Source organism: Larus michahellis, chromosome 1 (assembly GCF_964199755.1).
Source record: "Larus michahellis chromosome 1, bLarMic1.1, whole genome shotgun sequence".
Classification (NCBI taxonomy): domain Eukaryota; kingdom Metazoa; phylum Chordata; class Aves; order Charadriiformes; family Laridae; genus Larus; species Larus michahellis.
Window position 1 is genome coordinate 86575736 of NC_133896.1, and position 26133 is coordinate 86601868.

At 41.1% G+C, this 26133-nt stretch overlaps 1 protein-coding gene across 7 annotated transcripts in view; it reads left to right on the forward strand.

Annotated features, from left to right (window-relative positions):
• Positions 1-26133, forward strand: part of DUSP16 (dual specificity phosphatase 16) — a 69196-nt gene that overhangs the window by 9782 nt on the left and 33281 nt on the right. For 2 of the 7 annotated variants that reach the window (XM_074589899.1, XM_074589888.1), the window contains exon 2: positions 19755-19825. The exons of 1 other annotated variant lie outside the window; for it this stretch is intronic. The gene's annotated coding sequence lies outside the window, so the exon portion shown is untranslated. Of the gene's footprint in view, positions 1-6708; positions 6974-18809; positions 19826-21648; positions 21667-25245; positions 25471-26133 lie in introns of those variants that run through there. 4 more of the 7 variants (XM_074589922.1, XM_074589910.1, XM_074589948.1 and 1 more) reach the window with 4 other exon arrangements.

Here is a 26133-nt window from a genome sequence, read left to right on the forward strand (position 1 = left end):
GTGGAAAAATATTCAGGCTTATCACTTTCTGGAGCTGAAGTTTCAAACGGTATTCCCAGTTTCAAAAGCTGTGTGGTATTAGAGTCGACTTTTGTCATTGTGAAAATACTTGAAAAGGGAGATGCGCGTAAGGAAAAGAACTAGAGAGAAAGAAGAAATAGGGAATAACGGAAAAGAAGAGGTATTGATCAGATGTTAGAAAAATATACCATATGGGCTAATAAAGGGAAAAAAGAAGAAAGTAGAGTTAACAGAGATGAAAAATATTTTTAAAAAAGAAGGAAAATGTTCTGCATTAGCTGCACACGAAAATGAGCCTTTTAAATCACAGAAAACATAGTTCTAATGTGACAAGAGGATATCTCCAGATCTCTTTTGTCATCTACTACTGCAAGTATAGTATACTATACTATATATATACTATATATATACTATACTTGCAGTAGTAGATAACAAAAGGGTTGTTTTCTGTATGTATGAGAAAAGCCATTTGACAGGCTGTCTAAATGAAGTCTAATGACAAGTTATAGGAAGTACAGGGAAAGGTGTAGCTCCCATTGGGTTCGTAGTTGTAAATACAATTTGTTCATCAGGAAAATATCTTCTAAAGATTGTTAAACGCTAATGAGTTGTCCATTTTGACTTTCTGAGTCTGTATTTTGATTTATAATTATTCATGTAAAGGAAGATATGTATTAAAAACTAGAAATGCTGGATTAGAATATGTGGTGGCTATTGGGAGAATAATATTGCGTGGGTTTGTGTATTTGGTCTTTATCTCTAGGCATCTGTAAATATTTAAGAATGAGTTGATTTCAAAACGTTGTGCTATAGACCATATCTTCATGTTGGGAATTTGTAAGGTTCAGAGACTTAGGCTTCAAATAGTGTGCTCCTGAGTCCACATAAAGATATGTCTTTCAATGCAACTGAGAGGGTGGGAAGGAATGGGGAAGATGATCTGTCTAAACACTTCTGTTATGAGTTGCTATTTTTCTTCATGCTATTAGCAATTTATTGTTGGGGTTTCTTTTTGAACTGGGTATGTATGTAGCTATTCTAGATGGAAGAGAAGCTTTTATCTTAAAAAACAAAACAAAACAAAAAAAACAGTTGGTAAATTTTGTGTTTGCTTCTAGAACATGTCCAGTTCAAGAGGCTGATGTCCTCTAATAAAATTGCAGGTGCAAATGTATCAGTTTACCCGGGCCCTTGCTGTTTGTCTTCTAACATTATTGGGTTATGTTACATGCTGCCATTGGTGAACTAGTCAATGCCACAAGGAGTTTTAACCTAAATAGAGAAAGCAGGAGAACAGTAGTCTAAAGGCTATTGACAAAGTGTCTTTTTCCAGCTGTGCTAGTAGAAAAGGTCACCGAGTCCAGCTGCTTGACACAGCCCCTCTGCCTTTAGCTGCTGCCCTGAATCTGCTGCTTAGAGTGGTTTTTACGACTGTTCATACTTTGCTTGAGGCCAAGTCAGAGAATGAACTCACAGGTAACCTGTTCATGTTGTGCTTGCAGCGTACCAGAAATCCATCATACTGTTTTCTCCATAGGCTCTAGGCGGTCATTTGCTCCATGCCAGACCTTCAATTACCTGCCTTTTTGACACATAGATGAGCCTTAGAAGTAAAATACTCTGTAGAGTATCTTTTCTTCTGCATTCTTCCCAATTTGCCGTTACTCTTGTTGACCAAAAGAAATAGGTTCAGTAGCAATAAAAGTGAAGTGGGAGAACAGCAGCGTGGATCCACTGAAACTGGCAGAACTCTCTCAAGTCAGTGCAATGCAGCGCAGGTTTCTATGGCAGGTAACACCAAACGCTCACAGTTACTGTGATTCTTTTCTTGTCTTCCCACCTACCGTCATTGCAAACTCACTCTTCTAATGGCTCTCAGGATCCCGCAGTGAGCCAGGGCCAGGAACCAGAAATGGCTGAAAAGTGTTTGGATGTGGTTTATTTATGTGTTTGTTTATTTAACGTGCTTGTAAGGTTAGTTTGTGACTGATTTAGCAACTTGAGTCAGCTCACTGAATTAACATGTGAGCTGGCATACGGGACGCGGTTGCTCTCTAGTAGCCGTGATTTAGCTTGTTTTAAGCTGCCATGGAGTATCTCCCCTCAGTTTGCCCTTATGCGGATGTGTGTGAGGCTCTGAAACCACAGATCTTGGAGCAGCCAAAGGTATGGTGGGCTCTGCCTCCTGTTGACCTGTCTGCCTGTTGAGAGGGTAAGAATGCATTTAGTGGTTTACTACCCAGGTGTGCTGTGGCAAAATAATTTCCTCTTGTTCCAGAGACCCGTCGTTTGCCCTTGTTTGGGGGCTTCCTGCGCGCTTGGCCCACAGGAGCTGCCTGTGTCCTGCAGTGCAGGTACGCCTGTTGCTGCCTGTGGCAGTCCAGAGGGAATTGTTGAAACTCAAAGGAATGCCTTTCCAAGCTTGTCTTTCTGCAGAGGCAGCAAGAAGTGTATTCATTACATGGATCTGCCCACTGGAAGCTAAGACTGGAAGCATCGATCCAAGCTAAAAACCTGATCGCTGTTTGTCGCTGTGCATTCAAGTTGGTTTGGCTTGGCTTCCCAGAACTACGAGAGCTTTCTGCTCTGTTGGCAGCTCTTGCTTGTCTGCCACCTCACAAGTTTAGAACTTGAGTTCTGTCAGGATGCTTTTCCTTTAAAACAGTGGCAGGGCATATATGTATTTGTGTGTATATATATGTGTGTATGTGGTTTTATGTGCAAACATCCATGTACAAACTATGTATCTCTATATACATGAACACGTGCATCTGTGTATATATACACACACACTCTGTGCAGAGCAGCTTATATCTTATAAAGCTTTTATTCAAAGTGATTTCTCAATGTTCTATATGATAAGAAAAGCAATTAATTAGCTAGTGAAGCAAACCAGCCTTGCATATAAGCATTCTTAGGCTATGTCTAGGTATAATGACTTAAGATCTGTGTACATGGTCTTCATGGAACACTTAGTATGTAGTTTTAGGGGTTATAGCTATCTGAAGTAGGCAGATAAATTTTGCACATTCATTAGCTCGTGATGTATTTGTTTGAATATGCTTGTGATTTCTAGTCATTACATGGTCTTTCAAAGGAAATTGAAAGTCTAATCCCTTTTTACTGAAAACTTGAAAGCGTTTCCTTGATATCATGCTCATTTAGTAAAATGAAAAGTCTCTTTTTTTGCTTTGAGAATGGATGGCTAGTAATGCCTATTAATTTTTTACCCTCTCTCTTTTTTTTTTTTTTTTTTTTTTTGCTTTTCTCCTCATATTAATTTAAGTGGTACCGGTGTCTTCAGACTTGTCATATGCAACTCTTATTTTCCTCACTCGTTAATTGTTTGTGTCATCTCTGCCCACTGCTCTGGGGGAGGTGGTGATTAAACCTGGAACTTGATTTAGCACTCCTATTCCTCAGGGGAGGAGGAAGTTCTGACTTCTTTTTAAGCATAACATTGTATTTTTTTGTATGCTTTCAATCTCAAAATTATTTGGGTTGACTGTTCTTTACATATACTTTGATATGATGCTGATACCAGGATCATCTTCCTGGGGTCCTGCCTAGAGTAACAAGGTTCTGCTGGTTCAGCTGGAGCTCTGTAGAGCTCCTGTCGCTGCGTGGCTGCTTGCATTACTGAAAAGCAGTGGCATCCACACTGGAAGAGATGGTCTTGCAGAACTACGAGAAAGCTGGGGAGGGGCTGTTTGCAAGGGCATGTAGCGATAGGACCAGGGGCAATGGTTTTAAACTAGAGCAGGGCAGGTTTAGATTAGACGTTAGGAAGAAGTTCTTTACAATGAGGGTGGTGAGACACTGGAACAGGTTGCCCAGGAAGGTGGTGGAGGCCCCATCCCTGGAGACATTCAAGGCCAGGCGTGATGAGGCTCTGAGCAATCTGATCTAGTTAAAGATGTCCCTGTTTACTGCAGGGGGGTTGGACTAGATGACCTTTAAAGGTCCCTTCCAACCCAACACATTCTATGATCAAGTATAGGGCAGGTAGGAATCCAGAGCATCCTGCTGATGAAACTGCTGTCCCTAGAGCATGTCGTCGCTAGTTTTGTTACTGGTGGCATTTTGTCAGCTGAGGCCTTTTGTCATTCAGGGAAGAGACTTTTTTTTTTTTTTTTTCCCCCCCAGACCATGCAGACTGAGTTTTGCTGACTTACATCAACAGACAAGTCAACTGAAGTAGCCCGTCTGTTGACACAGCTCTGCCATTCGGCCGGGTGCAAAGCTAAAGTATTAACCTAAAAAGTGGCTAATGTCCAATAACTTCATCCAATATTGTTTCTATCAGAATAGATATCAGTTTGTCTTTTTTTCTTTACTGTTCCTCTGAGATTTTTTTTTTCCATCTCCTCAGTTGTGGAAAGTGGGGGTGTGCATATAGTTGAAAATGTTATATTTTGCTTATAATTCATATTCCCTGAAACTCTTTGTTATAGACTACAAAATAGACTTTCTGGTAAGTCTACATAAAATTCCTTTAAACAGTTGAGTTGACATGCTTAAATTACATGGGCAAATTTAACAGTGGCTTTAGGTCAGATGAAGAAAGGTTGTTCTGTGTCCTCCCCCCATTTGTTGCCTTACGCTTCTTTATGCCTATCATCAGGTCTGCCAGAGGGTCCGTGTGGCTACTTTTAAACCAGTTTTCCTAGTACTGAAGTTCACTGATTTTTTTTTCTTTCTTTTTCTTTTTTCTGTTGTCTATAGCATGTTTTACAAACACTTCGTACCTATGCTGGAATAGCTCACTTTAATAAGCATTACATATTTCTGTTATCTGCTCAGCCCTTACATTCTTCAGTTCCCTCATAAATCTTGAGGACATGGTGACTTACTGTTAGTTAATCAATATTTATTTTTTTTCTTCTCTTCTTTTGACATGTCAGTCCTGACAGTAGATCATCTTAGTCTATCTCAAACTTATCTTTTGCCAGCATCCTGTGTGGGAGAGGCTCTTACAAAGAAACCTATTTTTGCTTTCTCAGCTGTTATTATCTAGTTGCTAGTATCAAATTTAATTGCACCCCTCCATTTTTGTGTACCACCTCTTAGAATTTTTCTTATTATTTTGATATGTTTTCTGATCTGATACTCTTTGCTCTCCTAAAGCATTTTTTTTCCCTATCTACTGTCACTTATTCTGCTTTCTGTTTCTTTACCCAGGCTTGGATTCACATTTTTCTGGGATATGCTCATTTGGCCTGTGTAACCTCACGAAAATGTTACCATTTAAACATAATGACTCTTTTCTTCCCTGGCTTCCTGTTCCTTTTCCTTGTGAAGTGGTATGTATACCTTCCGCAACTTTCAGACTCAGCTGGGAGCTAAACATGCAGCTTTTAATTTCCTCTCTTCTTGAACTGAGGATCTTTTGGACGGGTGGTGTCTTAATCCACATTTCTGAAATGTAACGGCACGGTACTTGTTTTTGGTAGGATTCCTTCCGTGAGCGTGGTAAACTTGGTTGTATTATGGCCACTGTGATTTAGCGGTGAGCTAATGCAAACAGTGAACTGGCCTTCCAACACAGTACTAAGATCGCTCTAGTGAGGAGCAGGGGAAAAGCTTAGTTTCTTATTTCCAGGTAAAGAACAAACACGGAATGAAAAATGTCCCTTGGCATGTCCTGCCGTGGTTCAAAGGCTAAATTGAAATGTAGATTCTCCTTTGTCAAATGAAATTCCTCTTGCGTTTTGGCATGGTGTTCCCCTTACTTCCTTCTCTGAACAGAATTGGCGTGACTCTTCCCCCTTTTCCACAGTAACTGTGTGATTCCTTGTTTAGTTTGTGGGAATTGCAAGAGCTCTGATGTTTTCCTGAATTAAAAGCACGAGATTCGTAGTGATTTATTCCTCCTTCCTGATGTTCCTCCTGACAGCCACATACAGACTCTTTAGGGGGTTTGTTTTGATTTATTTTCCCCTAGGAAAAGATTCTTCCTCATCAGTCTTCATTGCAACTTATGGCTCCTCATATATGGAGTGCTTCAGTTGACTTCAAATGTAATGACAGTGCCATTTTACAAACTAAAGGAGTAAGGAAGGCTGCAGCGACAGCGTAGCGCGCTCTCCGCTTCTGTATCAGCTGTCCTTCCTTCATTTGGGGAGCGTGATTCTTTAAATTCCTTCCTAATAGGTTTCCATTTTGAAATACACTCTGTCCGGAATGACATGGGCATCTCTGCAAGCATAAAATTATTATGAAACACTAAGCACAGAGAACTTGTTATCAAAACACTTGTTTCTTCTTTTTTTTCGCTAAGGTCACCGTTGTGAAATGGTATGATTAAGAAGTGTTACTCCAGAAGTAGAGAAAAGGTATTGGAGATTGCATTTTTTTTCTGTGAAAAACAGTGCTGTCTTGAGACCCAATTACTCCAAAACAAGTCGTAATGAAAATATACTAAAATCCTCAGCTTTAGCTTGGTTGTATCAAATACTTGGTAGAACTCCAAAGTGGTAAATAACTCAGTTATTTTCTTTATGGAGTACTAATCTTGTTTGCTTTGGCTTCTAAAATGAAAGTCGCAGCTTATTTTTACTTAGTGTACACTTTTTTTAGAGTGTCCCTTCCATGCATTAATACAGATATTTATTACAGAACCCAGGAGGCCGGTCACCAGCCGTGGACTCTGCTGTGTTTAGTGGTTCCAGAGGCAGGGAGGAGTGGCGTTCACCTGGGCAATTCTGGTCTTCGTACTGATGCCAAAGTCCTTGTAGGCATTGTGGCAAAGTACTGGTTTTCAGGCAGTGTGTGGAAGAGAGAGGTGACGGTCTCCTGTTACCTTGTATGGCTTAAGAAGAAAATAAAGGCGCATCTGGTCAAAAGAACAGGTCTGGAAAATTACGTTTACTGCGGTGTTCTGCGTAGGTGTGAGCAGCGCAGCCAAAGGAAATGCTACTGTGCTACTAGCAAAAAGAGATCATGTGCCTAGGTGAGTGTTTTTCATCCATCTGTGTTGTTTAAATTGTCTTAATACCAAGTGGAAAAATGAGCAGGGTACAACTTGAGCTTTGATGTAGAAGTCTAGGGACAAATCTGTCATGAGATGAGGCAAGTTGATGGGAAAGAGGAAGGCAAAAAAGGGAGCTTCTCAGCTGTAGCAGATTTTTGAGTTCTTTCAGGAGGCTACTAGAAATTATTTAAATGGGCAGTGACTTGATTTGTAGGTGAAGCCATTAGCTAGTGACACGTTTCTCTAGATTGGCCATCAGTTAATCATGTTTTCTTTCTGTCACCATTTTTATTGCACGATGTGGTGGTTAAAATCCAGGAGATAAGTGTAGTAACATCTTAAGTTATCTGTTCAGTTACTTCTGTTAACAGCAAGAATTTATTCTTGTTGATGACTGCCAACAGTTGGCAGGCACAAGATGACATCTTCAAAGTAAGTCTTAAACAAACAAAACTACCTTTCTTTGGAAACTTCTGGTGTTAATTCCTGTCTTTCTGCTTTTTCTCTTGAGACTGTGTTACAAGCAGTGGTTGTTTCCTTAACGTATGATTAGGTTTGCTGTGGGGGTTTTAACAGATTTAAATTTGGAGACAGCAATCTAAGATGAGACAAGGTGTCAAAGTGATGGTTTTAGACATGGTGGTTCCCGACAGTACCCAAAACATAGTTCATCTAGACTTGTAGGACACATCCCTTTGACTGCTCTTGTTACTGTGTTCTCTGGGAACTCAGTGAAGTAGTGCACGTGTGTGTGTTAAACTGAGATTTGCTTTCAGTGCGGTTTTTGTTTTTTTAGGAAACTTAAAGCTACAACAGTCAAGTTTTCTGATTGAATTTTCAGACCTGACTGTGTCTTTAAAAGGCCCATCAGGTGCTAATATGTAATGCTGGGTTTTCACTGAACTGTTTGTATGGGATGTCACGAATTCATTTATCTCTTAGTGTGGCTGTCGACCTCAAACAGTTTACTGTGTTTATAGTTTTGTAACAAATTAAGTAACTCTTCGCCGGATTCAGAAATTAAAATTGAAATGCAATTGATCATGATAATAATGTAAGTAAGGTAACAAAATTACCAGACCTTCAAGAGGCTTAATCTCTTGTTCTTTGTGGTTTACTTGAAACCTCTGAAGCTTAAAAGGTGGCCCGGAGTTGCTCTTCTCCTTCATAGTTATTCAACTTTAAGGTTTTCTTAATTGTTGAGAGACAATCAGAGGATGCCTATCTCAGTAAACCCGATGGAAGTGTTACTACCAGGCTCTTTGCACATTGGCTGCTCTCTTTGTAAAGTTCTGAATGTTTCTGCCGTGTGGATGCACCACAACATTCCTGCTTGAGGCATCAGTAGTCTAGAGATGGATTTTGCAAGTTTGCCTGTGTCTGAAACTATTCGTAGTCTAGTTGCTGGGTTCAGACATGGGACTTGCTCATTAGAAAAGCTTTCTCGTGGATAAACCTGAATGCATTTAAATGTCTGAAAAGAGCAAGGGTTGGGTGGAGTACCATGGGAATTGCCTTTAGCCTTGCTGGATGGATAGACAGTCTGTGACAGGCCCCAGGAGGATTTGGTCGTGCCTTAAAAATACCAAAAGAAAGTACCCCTATTTAGATTCATAGTCTGGTTCTGTGTGATCATTTATCCCTAAAAAGAAAAAAGAAACATGAATTCTAAGTCAGTAAATCATTTACTTGATGCCAGCTGTCCACCAGAAGAATTTTGGATCTGACTATGATTTTGTCAAAATAGAAACGTGCTAAAAGATACTTACCTAGACTATTCAGCATCCTGTCTGGGAGCCACTGCTTTAAGTCACAGGAGTTCTATAAAGTCGTATGTACAAAATGAAGTGAAGCAGTGGGCCATTTTATTGCACATCTCTGTCTTTGTCGAGTGGTGACAGCATGAGTGGTTTTTTTGGGTTTTTTTTTTCAGATGTTCTTCTTGGAGCTTTGTCTGTTCACTCCTTTCAGAAAGTACACCTCAAATGCCTTTAAGTAGCTAATGCGAAACAGGATCGTGCTTTTCTGTGGTTATCACCTCAGGTGCTGGTAGTAAAGGTGTTTCCCACGGGCAGGCAGAAAGAGAAGGTGATGTTCCTGGGTAGATCCGTACCACTTAAATTGCTGTCTGGAGTGGGGCAGTTTCCCATGGGGGTCCTGTATGAGTTTGTGAGGGGTGAAATTACAGCAAGAGAAATTTTCTTCCCTGCTGTTTTCCTCATTCCAGTCTACCTGAAGCAGAGAAACCATGGCTCCAAAGCTGTCATTAAGCTTCCTAAGAATACTTTTATTAATTGTAATTGACTGTACAGTATAGTTTGACAAGAGTAATGAAGCAAGGAGAGCACTTCCTACTGTTAGGCTTAAAGTTTTTTTTTCCTTTAATGACAAATTTCTTTGGATTTAGCATGGTCTGTCTGCTGCAAGCTTCTCAAGGGCAAAGACCGATGACCTGGCAAGCAGCAGAGCACTGGTAAGAGGATATTTCAGCCAAGGACTTGCAGCCAAGCTCTTACCTTTTGCATAGGATTTTCTTTAACGGGAATGCAAAGCAGATTGGATCGTGGTTAAATAATTACCCCTCGATTCAGTGAGTACCGCCCCGAGGACGGTGCTTGTGTAAGGAACGTCCCTATCGTGCCGCATAAGAACAAGGATGGTGTGCTGAGCCTGTGTGACCAATCATCATGCTGGTGCTTTCTCATACTTAACTCTACCGACTTGTGCTGAAAGGAGTTATTAACTTGCGTTTTACCTTAAACACAGCAAAAAATGACAAAATCTAGCATAAGGGGAAATGGGGCACTTCAAACTGTGCTTTGGCTCTTTAGACCCAGGCAGCAGGCACTGTCTGTTTGTACCATCGGAGCAGGGATTCTTTGTGGAATTTCATCCACAAAAAAAATGCACTGCTTTCCCATCCAAGTAGTGCATGCTTTGTTTATAGCCAAAGGTGTATCAACTCCTGGGGACAGCTGGAGGTTTTGTGGATTAATATCTGATGGACAGGTTGATCTTTTTGGGGCACTAGTGTATTCTTCCTCTCCTTCAGTTATTCCAGCATATTTCTCACTCAACTCCGTATACAGATCACCCATGCTGCCTGCAGCAACTTCTGTGTGCTGGTGGTAAGATTATTTTCCATTCCTTATGCTGTTAGTGTGTTTGAGCAGAAGTAATAACTCAAGTTTAAGAGATCATCTGCTTTCTCGTTTTTTTGGTATTGTAATGGCACATAGCAGCAATTGCAGAACCAGTCATTCTGGATGTGGCCGTGACGGGGATAGTGCAAATTGAGGTGCTCAGCCTAGTCCATCTGCCCTATGCTGTGAAGGGCCTTGGAGAAATAGTTTATCTGGGGTATGGAAAGCTCTGTAGCTGTGCCGTGGGGAGAGCCTGCACAAATAAAACCACCTTTCTATCAAAGCTAGTTTGAGCACCAAGTTAGTGGTTTGGTTCAGAGCTGAGTGGTTTGGTTCTGAGTCCTAGATTTAAGGACCTCCTCTGCACACTGTCCGTCCTTGCACTGAAGCATGCTCAATGCCCGTGGAATATCAGGAGAATTTAGCTGCTGAACACATTTTAAAAAAGTAATTAAATCCCTGCAGCGTCTTGCTTTTTTGACTAAAATTCAGGCGTATGGCCATAGGCATACCTTTGATGCCAGGTGGTCGCCCTGCCAAACCTAAAGCTGGTTCTCAAGAAGATCTTATGTGGTTAGGCTTTCAGTACAGTGCCAGAAAGTTGAACCTTGGCAAAACTATGCTGTAAGCTGATGGTGAGAACAAGATTAGGAAGAATGTTTTAGTCTTGGACAGGCATTGTAGCTACAGGTAGATGAGATACATTTTCTTCTAGATCTAAGTCATAGGGGTTTTTTTTGTTTTGCCTGTTCCAAAGCAGTCTAAGCTAAATTAAAATTTGGATGTTCTAAAAATTTATTTGGATTTGTACTTGACTTTGCCCAGTTCCCAGGTTATAGATTATTTGATTTCAGAAGCGTGTGCCTAGGCATTTACTGCTCAAGCTTGAGGCTGGTGGTGTGGCTGCGGAGGAAGAAGCCTGAAGGGGGTGGGAGGAGTGCTTCTCCTTCCCCTCTTTCCTGGTGACCTCCACTTCTGTGGCTGCGTTAAACCCTTTTCCTGCACATTTTGACTTGTGCTATAATCCTATCGGACAGGGCAATTGCAGTCAGGGATGACGTCTTTACTGGAAAAGATTTCTTGCCTAAGCCTGCGCATCTGCAATGCTTTTGGCGTTCATTGGTAGAAACTGGCTTCTCTCAGGTGTCTTTTTGACATGACTCCTCGTGCTCTGTGGTTCAAACCACCAGGGTCAGTCTTTTCATGCTACATGGAGTTCCTGTGGAGAAGCTAAATTGCATGCAAACTGGAAAAACTAGCTAGCTAACATTCGCAATACAAATAGAATTAAAAACCAAGCAAACAAAAACCCCAGGTAACAAACTAATCGACTATATCTATCACTGTCATGACTTTGTAAAGGCAGATGCATCCAATCTCACGTGTTATCCTTGTTACTGATACCTTTAAGTCACTTGGAAATGAAGCAAAGGAAAATTGGTTTTAAAGTAAAAAACAATTTTCTACAATAGCTGCTATTTGTAGCTTTGTAGAATGAAATCTAGTTCTGTCATTTCGGGTAATGTGGTACATTTTTATTTGTATCTGGAAATGGTCAAAGTAGCCTGAAAAATAGTTTTAAGGAAGCTATCATTTTTGTATGGGGTTTTGTGTGTTGGGTTTTGGTTTTGTTTTGGTTTTTTGGTTTGTTTGTTTTTTGTTTTTTTCCAGGAAAAAACCCCATTTTTTCAGACAGGCTATAAGAAAAGTTTGTAAGGAGAGGGATTTTTTTTTTTTTTTTTTTTCCCCCCCAGTTTAAACTGACTTTGTGGAAGACAGGCAATGCTTCAGGAACACAAACCCTACTTGAACCTTGAAACAAAAGCAGTGAATATAAAGCTAAATCTAGGTCAAGTTTGAGTTAATAATAACAAAAAACAACTTGATAATCTAGAGAAAAGTTTGTTTATGGGAAAAATGTACCACAAATCTAGTAACTCTGTGATTACTCTGGGATTTTCTTGTTTTGGTATTAACTCCAAGGTTTCAGGGAAAGGGGAGCGTTCTTTGAGGGTACCTTTTAGGTTTCTTTCTGCCTTGTCGTGTGTATTTTCAGTGGTGTGGCTTCAGCCAGACAGTTTCCATGAGGAATATGATTCATTGGGTAATTTATGATATACTTAGGGATGTGCTTTGGACTACTTCTTTTCCTGTTTGGGAAGAGGGACAAGCTGGATGTGGAGATGTTTTGGAAGCCTTGACTTTTGTTTCTCTGTCACAGTTTGGTTCTGTTTCACGTCTGTGTGTGTGAGGAAGGGCTCGTGCATTCTGGAGTTCATGCCCTCCCTCTCCTTATCGCTCCATATTAACTGGTCTCATAAAAGATGTCACCTCTCCCTGCAAGACTCGCCTTTCCTGTATCCTTGGGCAGTTGCAGATACAGCAGTAATAGTGGGGATCTGTTGGATATGCAGTTCTTGTGAACCAAGGCTGTATGTTTTCTTTCGTGGAGTAGCTGGAATGTAATGTGGTGCTGGAAATGGCTGTGAGAGAATGCGTCTTTTCCTGAGACAGAGTGGGATGCTTTTCTAAGCATGTTAAGGATTCATGCAATAGCACTGCTAGTTCAAGATGCTCGCAAAGCTTACTGCTGGGTCCAAGGCTCATTTGAAGTTTTGTAGCTAGGCAAACTTAGAATATCCTTGTGCTTCACAAGCTGTCATCTTTGCTAACATGCTTAAAAACCCTGTGGCAAGTTTTGTGTCATAAATAATAATGAAAAGATATCTTCTTGAACATCAAAAGTTATGCAGACAGATAGCTTCTGTATGTGAGCGTGCTTTGGTTTTTTGGTGTGGCTGCATAAGAAGCATTTCTGCATGAAGTCCCAATTCGGTGGAATGCTTTGCACCCTCAAGAGTTAGCTGAATTTGGGTAGAATACAGGTACAGCTAGAATTTCTTTAGATCAGGTAAGGATGGGGAAATAACAAGAATGATTTGGGTGTGAAGGGACCTTAAAGATCATCTAGTTCCAACCCCCCTGCCATGGGCAGGGACACCTCCCACTAGACCAGGCTGCTCAAAGTCCCATCCAGCCTGGCCTTGAACACTTCCAGGGATGGGGCATCCACAGCTTCCCTGGGCAGCATGTTCCGGTGTCTCACCACCCTCAGAGTAAAAAAATTCATCCTTATGTCCAGTCTAAACTTAGCCTCTTTCAGCTTAAAACCATTGTCGCTTGTCCTGTCACTACAGGCCCCGGTAAAAAGTCTCTCTCCATCTTTCTTATAAGCCCCCCTTAAGTATTGAATGGTGGATTGAATTAGTTCAAAACACCTGTTTCCCACACCTTTAAATGGGCAGTTCCCTTCTGGATGTTGTCTAATGAAGGTGAGGCCTAAAACGGCAACGTGAATATGGCCACATGTTCTTAAACTTTTAGTCTGTAAAGTTTTTTAAAAAAAAAAAAAAAAAAAAAAAAGAGGGAAAAAAAAACCCCAAACTGTGCAGTATTTGACGGGAAGCCAATGTAACTCCCTTGAAACTGGAGTGGCATGCCTGAGTCAGTGAAGTATGAGCTAAGAATCTGGCAGAAGCCTTTTGCACAAAGGAAGGCTGAGAGAGTCTCTCAGGAAGCCTGTACGCTGCTAAATGTGGCATGTTTGAACATGAGACTGACATCATTGTGAGTTCATAGTAGTGAAAGAACAAAGTATCAGCCACAAATTAGGCTGACCTAATTTTTAAGTCACTTCTGAAAACTTAATAGCACAGTGTGTTGCTTGTGCAAGCTGTTTATTTCTATCCCGGCCTCTGACTGCTCGATTTAAACTACGAGTTAACCCTCTAAAACGTTGAAGGAGTTGTTCAGGAAGGTGTGTGTGTGTGTGTTTGAGGGGTGCTGCAGACTTCCTTCCTTGGCTCTTTTTCTGCTCTGACCTCAATCTTCACATAAAGGAAGTGATTAAGGACCACCCATCGTATACCTTTATCCTTCAGGATCAATTTCCTGGAGGTAAAAACCTCAGGATTGCGTACCAAAACTGAACTCGTTCCTATGGGCTGCTCACACGCAGACTGGAAGTCTGTCTGAAAACGCTCAGAACACTTGCCAGCAGTATCGACAGGAATTTATGTAAAATCAGTAAGTTTTTTTTATAAAACTAAACAGTATTATTTATTGACGTGTCTGTGATCATTGAAAAATAACTGATGCTTCTTCCATGGCTGAATACCTAAGAAATACAAGGGTCTTGCAGTTCGCAGATGAGGTACTTCTTTCCAAGTATTTTAGTTGGCTCCGCGTGCACTGAAGTTGATCCATTCTGTTGATATATTACTTCAGTTATTGCAGAAGCATATTGAACTCTCCTAGCTTGGGATTACTTTGACGACAATCAATGCCTTTCTGGTTGCTTTTTAAAGGACTCTGTAACACAGAGCACCTCTACAAATTCTGGAGAAATATAAAATCTTGTTTATGGACTTGTACAGGGCTGTGCATAGACGTAAGCACACTTCAAACAGGATAATACAAATATAATTTGAGGGAATACGTTTTGTTTCTCTTTGCTGTTCAAAATCCTGTTAGAGGCCCAGTGAGGTTGCTACAAAATATTTATTGTTGACCCTGGTCTTTGAGTAAGGCGCGTATCAGATAATAACAACAGAATTTACTCCCTCAGTTTGGTATTGCTCGCTTGTGCTTTTCAAAATTTAAAAAATCCTGGTCCCTTTTAATTCTTGCAAAATAGATGTAATGGCAGTCACGTTTTGTCGGTTGTTCTTATGGGGGATTGATATAATTTGTGGTTATGTCGCTCCTTCTACTTAAACGGTAATGCTTATAGTGATGTAAGAGGCAGAGCTGGGGAACGTAAGCCACCCTCTGCTCCCTCCTTCAGCTGTAAAGGTATATGTGGCTTCTCTTTTCAGTTGTGTAGTTACCATCCTCGAAATGTGGCTTTGGCACTGCTGCAGGCCTTGTGTAACAGGATTCAAATTCAAAGAAACACTTGGGATCCTTTGGGAAGGATGAACCAGGGCGCATTACCTGGATCGTAGCTTCTGCTTGTGCTCCTGAACTGAAGCCCTTTTGGCACCATCTTGTCAATTAAACTCAAAATTGAAAACAATTGTAGTAAGCAGACCATCAGAATTACCTTTGTGGGTACAAATTAGGTATGAAAATATGTTGGGTTCCCAGCATGTGAGCTGTCAGGAGTTTTACACCATGGTGAGAGGTTTGGGTCCCAATCATCCGGATCTAGGAGTTTGTTAATTTATTTTCTGGGCCTCATTCAGCAGTCACTCCATGTCATAGCCTGGAACCCTTCCTACTCTGCACAGCCCAGAATGGGAGACCTCTTAACAGGATTACTGCAACTGTTTAATTTTGGGGAACACCTAACAACTTGAATTATTCCACCATGTTAATTGGGAGCCATCTATCTCTGCGTTTCCTTCTCAACCCCCACCTCGAGATGGTTGGTCTGTACCGTGTTTCAGGACTCACTGTTTTCCACCATCTGTTCTGTTTCCTTGCCATATAAATGTCAGTTAGAGAGAAACCCAATTAAACTTACCTTCTTTACTGACTAGGACTGAACTTACGTATGTGTAATGTCAATGTTTTATTTGGCCCAGCATCCCTTCTGAAGGTGCTTCTGTGTGCGTTTATCACTATGTAGCATACACTGCTCACAATATTATTTTTTTTTTTGAATACGCAGGGAATTTTTTAAATGAGTTTGACAACAGATTTAGTTAACACTTATTAGTTTTGGGGTTTTTTTAAACTTCTAGATGTTTCTCTGTACAGCTGACAGGACAGGCATGCAGGGCAGCACTGTATTTTCAGCCACAAGCAGGAAGAAACAAAGTATTAATGTTGACAGTTTAAAAAAAAATAATAAAAAAAAATAGAAGAAATTCCTTCCAAACTTTCTCATGCCCTGATGTGAAGGGGTTGAATGTGCATGTTGCCTTCCGGGAGAACTGGTGTCATTTCCTCAAATGGGTGAAAGACCAGAACATTTTAACCCACGGAGTACCGTACCGTGGAAGTAGTTCACGCGTTTCTGTTCTTAAAGGAGATTGACTCACTGTGATCTTTAGTCATTCAATTTAATTTAGGAGAAGAGTCATTAAAAAGTCTGTTGCAAGAAATTCACCCCTGCCTTGCCCAGAAGCTATTCTGATTTATTTCCCTAATAAAATTACCATCATTATCCTCTGCCTTTAATCCATCCTGTTTCTTGTACGAAGACTTCAGATCCACCTTCTGTTTTCATCATACAGTGACCACAAAGCAGATCAGAGCTGCCCTTCTTATTTTTATTTTTTTTTTTTTTTAATTTTTGGCTCCTTATTTGCTGGCCCATATTATTTGAACGTCTCCCCCTTAACATCTCTCACTAGGCAAAAGGCCTTAAACTTAAAGGCTAACTATTATTTGAAGACTCTGAGGTCCCATCTTACCCTCTTTCATGGGAAGCCTTTTGAAGAAGTAGCATGGACTGTTACAACTGCTGTGCTTGGTGTTTATTTAGCACTACTCTTCAGAGCCCTCCTCCTTTTAATCTGTTTCTCAGCAAAAAGATGACCGTGTAAAATACAACAGTCGCTGTTCGTATTGGTCTGCAGAGCTGCAGAACATGGTCGGTCGATTCAGGATGTGCGGGTTGTGTAAGTAGATGGAAACCCTGGTGTCACGAAAGGGTCCGCTGTAAAGCAGTCTTGCTCTACAAAGAGTAAGGATATGCTGAAATTTCAACAGCTCGAGGATTTATAAAGTAGTTCAGCCATTTAAGGATTTCCCTTTTTGTACTTTGTGTCTTTGAATCGAAAGCTAAAATACAGTTGCTGGTAGAGACTGGCATGCGTGGACTTTGCCGGTTGTCACAATTAAATGACGAATCTTCACCATTCAGTGTACAAGACCCAAATAGCACTCGTGGTGTGTTTTCTAAGGATAGACAACTGTCTTCCACTTTTAATTCGGTTTGTGGATTTTTACATTGTGTGCTGTGGCTTTGGGTTGGATCTCTTCAGACTCGGATTACATAGGCAAACAAAATAATTTTGTGATTTATTGTAAATTTTATAAATTTTACGCCAGATACTTCATACAAGATTAGGTTTTTAGGAAAGGAGAGGTAGGTACTGAGGTCCTTAGAAGGATGCTGTCACTCTTGACTGTTCAAGTCTCTCCCTGGCTTCTAAGTTGCCTAATGCCCCAGAGCTCTGTCGCTGGGGGAGGAACGCTCCGCTCCGTGTGACCCAACTGGTTGGGTTTGTTTAGCTGCAGTTGAGGGAAGGCCCTGAGCAAGAGAGGAGAAAAAAAGGCATCCATTTCTAATTCTGGAAAATAGAAAAAGGTATTTAAATAAGGCCTGGAGGACTTCTTATTTGCCAGAAGTAAGTAAAAAGGCAAGTTTATATCCTTTTGTATCACCCTAATTGAAAGGATGTATATTTCTTTTCCTAAAGTCAGCAGAAAAATCCTAGCCTCTTAATGATGAAAGACTTTTTTTTTTTTTTTTTTTTTAAACTTTCTCCTAAGCACAAATAACTGAAGTTTCCACTTTAAACTTGGGTGGCTCATTCATATTTCACTTAATGGTAACATGGTATCCTCTCTCTCTTTCTCCCTCCCTCCCCCTTCTTACCACCAAGTCTAAAAAGGAGGAGGGGAGATATAAAATGTTTCCGAAAATTACAGGAAATGTCTGTTCCTTTAACAGCATTGCCAGGGAATTTCCAAATGCGCTTAATGCTTATGGCTGAACTTGCAGCAGCTCAGTCTTCAATCACGAGTGGATCCTGTTCTAAAGATGTGACACCTCCTTCCCCCAGTAAACTATGTTGAAATTAAGTATATGCTTTGTTTCTCATCCGCTCTTCAGCAGAATTAATTGCGCCCAATGCTGAAATGAAGGCTCCTGGGGGCTGCTTTAAACTCCTGATTTACTTCTATTCATTAAAGTGGGAAAAAGAGTATATAGTTTCCTGAGGTGGTAGCTAGTTTATTTGTAAGGACTTTAGAGAGGCATGGATGGCATGTAGTAGGGAACGTGAAGACTACCTAGCAGCTTTCAAAGAGACTTCAGAAACTGCATGTGAAGCACTAAGGAACAAAAAAGGAGACGCCTTTTGTCCCAGTACTTTGCTTCCTTGGACTATCACAAGGTGGTCTCTGATCATAGGGTCTTGTCTTAGTTTTAATTTCCGGGGATGAGATTAGAAAAGGGGATAGCAACAAATACCATGAGTAGGATGAGCTTTCTCTTTGTTCTCCATTGCCGTCTGCCGATGGACTAGGGGAAGGAGCAAGGGAGATCTGCTGAGCCCCTTCCTGGGGCTCGAAAGGGTGTCTGCCAGCTGGAGCAAGCAGGAAGAGACATGGACCTGGCACAACCTTCAACAGATCTTCTTATCCACCTCTCTGCCCTGCTGCTGTCGCATAGGTATGCCAGTATGCTAATGGTAGACAAGCGAGAGGATCTCCAGCCTGGGACCTCCCAGGGACAAACACACGGGTCCCAGTCGAGGTGTACGTCCCAGTGAGCAGAGCGTGGTCTGGGTAGCCAACTCGTTAATTATCTGAAGGGCTGTAGCCTCATGTTCTACTGTTGGCGTTTGCAAGGCTTTTGGAGCAGTTGCCTAAAGACAGAGAGGTGATTCTTGTAGCTCCTTTCCTTGTGAGATGACGTGGGTTGTGAATCTCTTCGCTGACTCTCGTAATGCACTCAGCCCTCTGCTGCCGTGGCTCTTCATGGTTGTCATGTCATTTACTACGTGATTCGGCGCCACTCCTGGATTTCATAGTAAGGCAGCACTTGGCAAGAATTTATTATCATGGTTTATGTTACAGTGATTAAGTGGAGCTGTCATCTCTTGATAGCGGTGATTTGAATCTTGTTTTTTAGCTGGCCAGGAAATAGTTTGGAATTGACACTAATATGTTTATTTTTACTTCCTCATGTACAGGTTATAATTTAATTTGTTCACGTAGGAACAGGAGGTGCTTTGTATAGAGGTTGTACGGGTATGACTATACGTAATGATTGGTGACGCCAGTGTTACTGGCTTTCAGTGTTGGCTTTTTTAGCGTGTGGTGAGGTGGGATTAATTACCCGAGACATTCTGTTTTGTTAGTCTTTGTCCAGGCTGTAATCAGACTGACTTGTGGCAATCTCCTATATTGATACTGAACAAGAGTTTATGAATTCGCTTGAAATCACGCAAATGCATCACCTGTGAATGCTAGTTACAGATTAGTTTTCTAGCAGGGAGGTGTGTCAAATTGTTCGGAAGGCTATTGTTGGTTGGGCTTTTTTGTTTGGCTGTTGTTTTTTTAAGAATGTCCAGCTTTTTCGTTTTTTCTTTTTCAAGAAGGTGGAGAGATATGCTGTGGGGTTTTGGGTGGTTTTTTTTTCTCCTTTTCTTTTAGAAAATTAATATAATGTAACTTTTAATTTTTGACCCTGTCCATTTAAGTGAATGCTAGCATTTATAGATCTCTTCTCACCTAGGTTTTCATGTATTTGGGGGACTTTTACAGCAAATGACTACACTGAAAGTGTGAAATCCATTTTCTGGTTGGGTTTTTTTGGGTTTCTTATACTTGTAATAAGGATTTTTATTTTTTTTTTTTTATTTTCTTATGTTTAGGTATTTCCCTCTACTGGCCTTTGTATGTGAACCACCCTGTTCAGCCCATTTAGATTTTGACTTAAATGTAGGTGAGTAATTGCTTTTGATGTGAAGCAATAATGAATTCATATAAAATGCTCCAGAATTTCCAGTTGCTTTGACTTGGAAATCATACAGAGAGAGTAATCTTTTAAAAATCCATTGAAACTTCCTGGTTGCCTAGTGTCCCAGGCGATAGGAAACTAAAAATGTTATGTATCGTTGCATTTGTTTGGAGTGGATTAGGTAAGCCTTCCTTCTAGGTGTCACAGAACTATACGCTGTGAACCTACAAGGAAAAAGTATTTTGAAATGGAAAGAGCTTCTTGCTTGTATGGGTGGAGAGAGGAGTCCTCAAATAAAGTCTCTGAGCTGTTGAATAGAGTGATGCAATGTTATCAACAGCACGCTCTAACGCTTCCCATGAGCTCACATTCTATCAGTCAAATTTCCCTGCTATAGCGCATAATAAACGTTTATTATTAAACAGTAAATGTCAAAGGGGGTGACTTCTTGGTAAATGCAAGTGATGATCATCAGGCTCAGTGCTCAGAGTTGGTATTGGTGCATGGATAATATTTGCAAGAATATTGCACATATTTGAGGGCTATGTCACCAAAATGTGGTAGTTTGGTGGTTTATTTTGTTTTGGGTTTTTTTGTAGTAGAAATGCCTATATTATTTCAAATACCACTATTTGTATAAAAACCAATGTCATACCATTATCTAAATGGCAGGTCGATTCATCTTGCTTAGCCCAGCTATCTTACAATTCTGGTAGTAAAAAGGTCACTCAGTATTAGATGTATAAATAGAGTGAGATTAAAAATCTAAACTGGAGGTGTTTTATGCAGCTTATTGATGGGAAGCTTGATGATTTCCTTTCTGACTCTGTATCTCCATGCCTCGGTTCTCAAATTGGTGAGCACAGTGAAATGGGGTGACTTTTCTTTAGAACTAGTAAGTAATTAGTCAATTAGGATGAAGGGGTATGGAGCACGGAGCAAAAAATTCTCCTTGTATTTTTTTTCCAATGGATTATACTTGCCTTTTTCATGAATGTACAGTGTGCGATCTAAAACGCATGTGGCTGCTATTTCTACAAGGAATAGAAAACTATTCCGTTTTGACTGCATATCTAGATCTAAAGTACAGATGTGCTGAAAGTAGGAGAGGGGGGAGCAGCCATTCTGATCATACAGGTAAGCAGAGAAAACTGGGGTGAAATTCTTAAAACTGCTTCTCTTTTATGAACATGATGCATAAGTGACATTTGGGAAAAAAACCAAACAAACCAAACAAAAAACCCAACTGCATGTTTCTATTTGAGTGACTGCCTTTCTGCTCTCCACTCTTGCACCAAAGTGGAGTGTGCTGGGGAGGGTGGGTGAAGGTCTGTGTTCTTCCACCCCCAACCAACGTGAGGAAATGGTGTGCTTACGACGTGACAACACTTGCTTGAGTCCCCTGAAATGCCAAAAGATACCCTCATTCCTCTCAGTTGACGAACAGGAGCCCTTGTTAACAGAGCTCTTCTTTCAAATCACAAGCATTTGTAATCTCACTCCTGTGTTCTGCACAATGGCAGGCAAGACATAGGCTTCTTGTAATCTCATTTACGTTTTTTTTTTCCCCAGACTTTATATTACGCAGTTCTTGATCTCTAGAATTTATTGGCTTGCTTGCTGAATTCAGAAGTATAGCCATTCCTCACTTTCACTTAGAAATCTTATTTGCCTTGTGCTCCAACAGATGCTTTGTGTTTCTCTCTACTAATGGGTAGCAACTTGATCAAGGATCGGCCCTCTCTCTCTCCTTGATTGTCGCTCAGCCTCTAGCAGCATAGGTTACAAGCATCTGTCCAGGACAACTTTATTCCCATCTTTCTGAGGTTGGTGAGGGAATGCTGTGTCTGTCATAGATGTTGAGGGGGGGGAAGACATCTTGCGGGAGTGGGAATTCACCCTGTGATCCCTACATCAGGAGTTCCTCTCTGATGCAGGAGTTTGTGGAGGCTTGTTTGTTCAGTGTCACGTGTGGCGGTGGTGGTAGGGACTGGTGCTGATGGTGGTGGCACTGGCTATTGAACACTGTCAGCTCCCAGCTCTGTAACACCGAAGCCAAATACTCCTTTGAAAACAGCTGTTGTGCCGACAGTGGCATGTATCCTGCAGTTTGGGATCTCCTACCTCTGCGTTTTGATTCAGCTTTTTGGTTTCTTTTTTATGCTCGTGCCCATCCTGAGAAACATGAGAGGGAATTTGACTGTAGGGGAGGATAGAAATTTTCTCATACGTGCATGTGTTTGCCTCTAGAAAGCAGAAAAATACAGAGTTTTAAAAAATCAGCTCTTTCAGGTGTCTCAGGCTGGGTGCGCAAAAGCTGCCCTTCAGGACCTTCTAATGTTCAGATGCTGTAAAGTTATTTTGTTGGCGTTGTGCCATGCAGCAGTGACGTATGCGGGAGCGCTGCTGCAGGCACCTGCCAAAGCAGGCATTTAGTGACGTTGGGAGCAAAATTGCAGGGCGTTAATGACACCAAGGTTCAACTTCAAGGTTATCTTCTTACGTGAGGTAGAAGTCTTTCAGAGCAAGGCTTCTACAGGGTCTTTGCCGGTTTGTTAACCGAGGAAGAACTAGAGCGTCGTTCTGAGAGGTTTTTAAAATATGTTCTTACTACATATGTTCTAACTACTCTTTAAAAATAGTTGCTATAGTATCAGCCAAAGCCTGAGATAACTCAAATAAGCATCCTTTTATGACATAAAGGAGTTGAAATGCTAGAAGTAGAAATTAGGAATGCATATAAAATGTGAGTTATTTTGACTGAAGGATCAAACACACAACTTAAGTGCCAAGTTTCCAGTTATGTGGTTCACTGCTTCGCTCCATCTGAGCTATTTGGGATGGGGACAGGAATCCCTGAGGCAAAGAGGGATCCTGTAGTTCTGTGGCAGCATTACACATACATACTAGAATCATAGAATGGTTTGGGTTGGAAGGGACCTTAAAGACCAATAAGTTCCAGCCCCCCTGCCATGGGCAGGGACACCTCCCACTAGACCAGGCTGCTCAAAGCCCCATCCAGCCAGGCCTTGAACACTTCCAGGGATGGGGCATCCACAGCCTTCCTGGGCAACCTGTTCCAGTGCCTCACCACCCTCATAGTGAAAATTTTCTTCCTGAAATATTAGAGATCCATGGTTGCTTGTATGGAAGATAGCAGGTAGCAGGGGGTTTGTTGTTTTGCTTCTTTAAACAGTACGGAGAAACTGTAAAAATACGGGGCAAGCGTGGAACAGTTCCTTTTAGTTCTACAGCGAGTTAAAAGCTTTATTCTCCTCTGTAAAAGAAGAGGTAACAAGCAGTGCCACGTGTTGCAGTCCATCTACAAGGAGGAAGAAGCCATGCAGTATTACCAGCGTGTATGTGAGTGATCTCATGCAGTATTCTCATAGCTCGATTACAGATCAATTTTTGGTAATCCTGATTTCAGTGTAGAACATCCTGTGACTAAGATGGTTTCCTAGCTTGAAGATCAGCCACGTAACGGCCTATTTAGGGCAAAGCGTTATATTGCATCATTTTATGTGGCACTACAGTGTCAATACATACCATTGCGATCTAAGTCACTAAGTAGCACAGCAGAAAGAGAACAGTCAAGAAATCGAATTTTAGCTTTTTACAAACTATGATTAGAAATTAAACAGATATTTCAACACCTCATAGTAGCTGAATGATAAGAGCAGCTACCAAGAAGGGGAGGAGAACTCTAGTGTTTACCTAAAGCAGGAGGCTGCCGGTTTCTCCTGTTGAGATAGGTCCCAAGAGAGAGTCCCAAAGTCTGATAGTACCAGGAACAGAAAGGCTTTAAACAAAAACCTGTAATTGATAAAAATGTTGTTCTTCCCCTGCCCAATGGAGCTGTTTCTGTCAAAATAGGATTTCAATCAGAATAACTCAGTGTGACATTACTGTTAAGTTTATTACTTTCAAGCCATGGGCAGAATGCTTTCAGAAACCTAACACATACCTATACATTAAGGTAATAGTGTTAATTAAAAGGATTCTTGACTGTTATCCCACTTGCCTTATGTTATTTACATGCTCTTTTTAAGGGTCTTATGAAACCTTCCATCATACAAGAGTGAAGGCTGGGACAGCAAGCAGTAAGCATTTAGAAGATAAGAAATATACCCAAATTGAAAGTTGCAAGTTAAAGATTACATATTTTTAACAGCCTGTTTTAGAGTTCTGTAGTTTCTCAGCTGCTTTATTTTCCTGTTATTACTTGGACTTTAAGTCAGCAATTTACCCATCAAAACAAACTGTCTAGTTCACGAACAAACTGTCTAGCTCACAAAAGAGCTAGAGCCAATTCCCACTAGAGCTAGTGGAAAAGTTTTCATTGAGTTCAGTGGGTTTGGTATCTGGCAGCCTTTGATACAAATAAAAGAGAATCAAAATTCACGACCGGACATGTTAAGAGAAACAATTAAAAAATGCAGAATGCTTTTTTCTCGGAAATAAGAAAAACAAACAATGGACACAACTATCAAGTTTCACTTTCCCCCCCTCATTGCATAATGGCATAGACTTTTGATAGCTTCCAGTGTGTCTACAGAGAGCCTGAGGGCTCAAATATATAATGACTGCTCTTTGAGGGGGAGCACACCTGCCAACCAGGTTGCAAAGACAGGGTTGGGTTTTTCTAATAGGTTTAATTAATCTTGGTATAGTAGTTTTTCCAATAAATTTTGTAGTTTAGAGGAATATGCATTTTACTGCTATACGCTTACATTTATGTGGACAAGCTTAAAAGCACTGGCTCTGTAGCAGCAAAGTCAGGGGAAATTGAAAATCACATTTTGTCAACCTAATGGCTGTTTATGTGAAATCTAGTGTTTTTCTTGTATTGCTACATGAAAGTCTCACAAAATAAATTTCTTTGAGTTTTCTTTTTTGGGTTGTTAAAGTTTTTACTTTTTTCAGAATTTAATTTATTAGATTTGTATAATATATCTAACAAGCAGAACATCTGCTGACCTGGGATTTCCCATTGCTAAACACAACTGACCTGTTGCTGTAACAGGACTTTCAATAAACTATCTATAAATCAGTTTGAACTCATGACTCTGCTTGCAATTAAGATAAATAACAAACATTTCAAACTGAAGCAGCAAGTCAACACTATAAGTAAACTCTGAGTTTTCCAGCTGAACCCTGTGATGTAAAACTATTTAAAAAATATATATATAAAATCATCATCCCCCTATGTACCTGTATGTGCGTGTAACCTCATAACTTGCTTCGGTTTACAAATGCTTCGCTGCCTCAAGAGTGTCAGTTGAATGGATTTTTATTTTCTTCATCTGGCCACTTCAGTTTTGTGACGGTTGTGTTATTTTGCTTTGTCCCAGACAGCAGAAAGCAGAGGTGGACAGGCTGCTTGGGTCACAGGCTGGGTGGCATGGGCCCCAACTGACACAAGACTCGCTTGAAGGCACGCTTTGCTTTTTGTGCAAGAGGTGTTGCATAGTTTTGTGACCTAAAATCGCGTCCCCAAACAGGAAAACGGAATGGGATGGAGTGAGACACGCAAACTGGAGAAATGTGGCTTCTTGCTCAGCTGGCTGTACCCTGAACCAATTTGAGCCCAGATTGGTCATTTCCAAACAGTCTGCCATTCTGATGAGGTGAGGAGCTCTGTCAGGCTTGTCCTTTCGTGGCCGGGCTCTGACCTGTGAGCTCTGCCACCTCGGTTGAAGAAGTCACCACCCTCAGCTGTCTCCCCTCGCTGGAGCTGATTACTGGGGCAGCTGAACATGTGGCTTGTGTTTCTTCCAGAGTTGTTGTTTGCACCCTTATGTAGACAGTTGTCATCTGTAAATACCCATGATTGCACTAAGAGGCTGAGTTTTGAACTATGGGAGCAAAGCAAGTGGACTCGTGTTTTCTGTTGGATCTATAGCTGCAGGACTGCATGCGCTGAAGTGCAGCCAAATCCCTTATGGGTGAAGCCCCGTGGTGGCTCCTTTGAGGAGTGTGTTCCTCCAGGGACTTGTTCCACCACAGTGTATTTTGGGAGACTCTGGAAAGCCTAGGACAACTGAGGCAGTAATACAAACGGGTGGTGAAACATGTCAGGTGTTTTCACTGCTCTGCAGCTGCTGCCATTTTGGCTGATGCGGTTTGGATGCTGTCAGGATCTAATTTTACGCAAGTATGGTTTGCTTCGGATATTGTTTATCATGTGTGAAAAGTACCTCATGTAACTGTCCCATCTGCTCCAGACGGGCCAGAGACAGTGCTCACTGCTTTACCTTTCAGTGGCGTATTCACGAGGCCTCTGTTCCATG